The sequence below is a fragment of the Passer montanus genome, unplaced genomic scaffold (genome assembly GCF_014805655.1).
Source record: "Passer montanus isolate IOZ18808 unplaced genomic scaffold, ASM1480565v1 scaffold883, whole genome shotgun sequence".
Taxonomy (NCBI): domain Eukaryota; kingdom Metazoa; phylum Chordata; class Aves; order Passeriformes; family Passeridae; genus Passer; species Passer montanus.
Genome location: NW_024374179.1, coordinates 4,361 through 9,105, shown reverse-complemented (window position 1 = coordinate 9,105; position 4,745 = coordinate 4,361).

Here is a 4,745-nt window from a genome sequence, read left to right as displayed (position 1 = left end):
GAGACCCCCGGGAGGAGCATGGAGACCCCCAAGACCCCCGGGAGGGGCACGGAGACCCCCGAGACCCCCGGGAGGGGCGCTGATAGCCCCAGGAGGAGCTCAGAGACCCCCGGGAGGGGCTCAGAGACCCCCAGAGACCCCCGGGAGGGGCTCAGAGACCCCTAGAGACCCCTGGGAGGGGCTCAGAGACCCCTGGGAGGGGCTCAGAGACCCCCAGAGACCCCCGGGAGGGGCTCAGAGAGCCCCAGAAGGGGCACAGAGATCCCTGGGAGAAGCACGGAGACCCCCAGGAGGGGCATGGAGACCCCCAAGACCTCCGGGAGGGGCTCAGAGACCCCCAGAGATCCCCGGGAGGGGCACTGAGACCCCCAGAGACCCCTGGGATGGTCCCAGATGCCCCCAGAGCCCCCCAAGCCCACCTTCGGAGGGGTGCTCGAAGCCGCAGTCCACGACGGTGCGCAGCAGCTCGGGTTTGAGCAGCCACAGAGCCCCGGGGATGGTTCCAGACCCCCCAAAGCCCCCCTGGGATGGTCCCAGAGCCCCCCAGGAGGGTTCCAAAGCCCCGTGACGGGCTCCAGCTGCTGCAGCGTGGCCAGCACGAACACGGCCGTGCAGCCCCCTCCCCAATCCCCCTGCCCAGCCCCCGGGACCCCCGTACCTGCCCCGTGACGGGCTCCAGCTGCTGCAGCGTGGCCAGCACGAACACGGCCGTGCAGCCCCCTCCCCAATCCCCCTGCCCAGCCCCCGGGACCCCCGTACCTGCCCCGTGACGGGCTCCAGCTGCTGCAGCGTGGCCAGCACGAACACGGCCGTGCAGCCCCCTCCCCAATCCCCCTGCCCAGCCCCCGGGACCCCCGTACCTGCCCCGTGACGGGCTCCAGCTGCTGCAGCGTGGCCAGCACGAACACGGCCGTGCAGCCCCCTCCCCAATCCCCCTGCCCAGCCCCCGGGACCCCCGTACCTGCCCCGTGACGGGCTCCAGCTGCTGCAGCGTGGCCAGCACGAACACGGCCGTGCAGCCCCCTCCCCAATCCCCCTGCCCAGCCCCCGGGACCCCCGTACCTGCCCCGTGACGGGCTCCAGCTGCTGCAGCGTGGCCAGCACGAACACGGCCGTGCAGCCCCCTCCCCAATCCCCCTGCCCAGCCCCCGGGACCCCCGTACCTGCCCCGTGACGGGCTCCAGCTGCTGCAGCGTGGCCAGCACGAACACGGCCGTGCAGCCCCCTCCCCAATCCCCCTGCCCAGCCCCCGGGACCCCCGTACCTGCCCCGTGACGGGCTCCAGCTGCTGCAGCGTGGCCAGCACGAACACGGCCGTGCAGCCCCCTCCCCAATCCCCCTGCCCAGCCCCCGGGACCCCCGTACCTGCCCCGTGACGGGCTCCAGCTGCTGCAGCGTGGCCAGCACGAACACGGCCGTGCAGCCCCCTCCCCAATCCCCCTGCCCAGCCCCCGGGACCCCCGTACCTGCCCCGTGACGGGCTCCAGCTGCTGCAGCGTGGCCAGCACGAACACGGCCGTCTTGCCCATGCCAGACTTGGCCTGGCACAGCACGTCCATGCCCAGGATGGCCTGGGGGATGCACTCGTGCTGGACTGGGGGGAGAGCAGCGCGTCAGAGCGGGGCACGGAGACCCCCGAGACCCCCGGGAGGGGCACTGAGACCCCCGAGACCCCCGGGAGGAGCATGGAGACCCCTGAGACCCCCGGGAGGGGCGCTGAGACCCACAGAGACCCCGGGGAGGGGCACTGAGACCCCTGAGACCCCTGGGAGGGGCACTGAGACCCCCTGAGGGGCACTGAGAGCCCCCCGAGACCCCTGGGAGGGGCACTGAGACCCCCTGAGACCCCCGGGAGGGGCATGGAGACCCCCGGAAGGGGCACTGAGAGCCCCCAGAGACCCCTGGGAGGGGCATGGAGACCCCCAGGAGGAGCACTGAGACCCCCGGGAGGAGCACTGAGACTCCCAGAGACCCCCAGGAGGGTCCCAGAGCCCACCTTCAGAGGGGGGCTCGAAGCCGCAGTCCACGACGGCGCGCAGCAGCTCGGGTTTGAGCAGCCACAGAGCCCCGGGGATGGACCCAGACCCCCCAAAGCCCCCCTGGGATGGTCCCAGACCCCCCCAAAGCCCCCCAGGAGGGTCCCAGAGCCCCCCAAGCCCACCTTCGGAGGGGTGCTCGAAGCCGCAGTCCACGATGGCGCGCAGCAGCTCGGGTTTGAGCAGCCGCAGAGCCCCGGGGATGGTTCCAGATCCCCCCAAAGCCCCCCAGGAGGGTTCCAAAGCCCCCCAGACCCCCCCAAATTCCACCTTCAGAGGGGTGCTCGAAGCCGCAGTCCACGATGGCGCGCAGCAGCTCGGGTTTGAGCAGGAAGTCGCGGAAGCCGGAGCTGTGGATGGACACGTAGGAGCCCTTCACGTCCTTCTTGGGCGCCGCCTCGGCGCCGTCCGGCCCCGCCGCGTTCTCCACCTCGTCATCCTCGTAGTCCAGCAGCTCGTTGTCCACGTCGTTCTCCGCCATGCTGGCCACCGCACCTCCTCCCTGGGGACAGCAACGGGCTACTGACATCAGCCTGGGGCTACTGACCCTCCATGGGGCTACTGACCCTCTGTGGGGCCACTGACACCAGCCTGGGGCTACTGACATCAGCCTGGGGCTACGGACATCAGCCTGGGGCTACTGACCCTCCATGGGGCTACTGATCCTCCATGGGGCTACTAACATCAGCCTGGGGCTACTGACATTGCCATGCTGGCCACGGCACCTCCTCCCTGGGGACAGGGGGCTACTGATTACGGCCTGGGGGCTACTGACCCTCCATGGGGCTACGGACATCAGCCCGAGGCTACTGCCATCACCTTGGGGCTACCAACATCAGTCTGGGGCTACTGACCCTCCATGGGGCTACTGACATTGTCATGCTGGCCATGGCAGCCACGGCACCTCCTCCCTGCGGGCAACCGACGTCAGCCTGGGGCTACCGACATGGCTCCTGGGGCTACTGATCCTCCATGGGGCTACTGACACCGGCCTGGGGCTACTGACATTGCCATGCTGGCCACAGCAGCCACGGCAGCTCCCCCCTGGGGACAGGGGGCTACTGACACCGGCCTGGGGCCACTGACAGGGGCCTGGGGCTACTGACCCTCCATGGGGCTACTGATTATGGCCTGGGGCTACTGACCCTCCATGGGGCTACTGACATCAGCCTGGGGCTACTGACCCTCCATGGGGCTTACTGACTCAGCCTGGGGCTACTGACACCAGCCTGGGGCTACTGACCCTCCATGGGGCTACTGACACCAGCCTGGGGCTACTGACCCTCCATGGGGCTACTGACACCGGCCTGGGGCTACTGACACTGCCATGCTGGCCACAGCACCTCCTCCCTGCGGGCAACCGAGTTCAGCCTGGGGCTACCGACATGGCTCCTGGGGCTACTGATCCTCTATGGGGCTAGTGACATCAGCCTGAGGCTACTGACATCGCCTTGAGCTACTGATTACAGCCTGGGGCTACCAACATCAGCCTGGGGCTGCAAACATCAGCCTGGGGCTACTGACAGGGGCCTGTGGCTATTGACAACAGCCTGGGGCTACTGACATCGCCATGCTGGCTACGGCAGCCATGGCACCTCCTCCCTGGGGACAGAGGGGCTACTGATATTGGCCTTTGGGCTACCAACATCAGCCTGGGGCTACTGACCCTCCATGGGCTACTGACACTGGCCTGGGGCTACTGACATCAGCCTGGGGCTACTGATTACAGCCTGGGGCTACCAACATCAGCCTGGGGCTGCAAACATCAGCCTGGGGCTACTGACCCTCCATGGGGCTACTGACATCAGCCTGAGGCTACTGACATCACCTTGAGCTACTGACATCAGCCTGGGGCTACTGATTACAGCCTGGGGCTACCAACATCAGCCTGGGGCTACTGACAGGGGCCTGTGGCTACTGACAACAGCCTGGGGCTACTGACATCGCCATGCTGGCTACGGCAGCCATGGCACCTCCTCCCTGGGGACAGAGGGGCTACTGATATTGGCCTTTGGGCTACCAACATCAGCCTGGGGCTACTGACCCTCCAGGGGGCTACCAACATGACCCCCGGGCTACTAACTGCTCCAGGGGCTGGGAGCACCCATGGGGCTACCGAAATGGCTCCTGGGGCTACTGACCACCCACAGTACTGCTGGGCACCCGTGGGGCTACAGACACCAGCCTGGGGCTACCAACATGGCCCCTAGGACTACCAACACCAGCCTAGAGCTACTGGGCTCTCACGGGGCTACTGACGTCGCTTCTAGGGCTACTGAGAGGGACCTGCGACTACTGACATTGGCCTGGGGCTACTGACATCACTCCTGGGCTACCAACATGGCTCCTGGGGCTGCTGGCCACGAGTGGGACCACCGACATCAGCCCCGGGGCCACCGACATCAGCCCTGGGGCTACCGACCCCCGCGGGACCCCCAATCCCCCCAAAACCCCCCGGGACCACCGACACCGCCCCCGGGGCTACCGACCCCCCCCCGGGACCACCGACCCCGCCCCCGCAGGGCCCGGACGCACGAGGGGCCCCGGGACCCCCAAACCCCCCCGGGAGCGGGCCCGGGGCCGGCACCGAGCGCCCCCCGAGCCCCGGGACCCCCAAAAGGGTCTGGGGGCTCCGCACCGAGCGGCCCCCGAGCCCCGGGACCCCCAAAAGGGTCTGGGGGCTCCGCACCGAGCGCCCCCCGAGCCCCG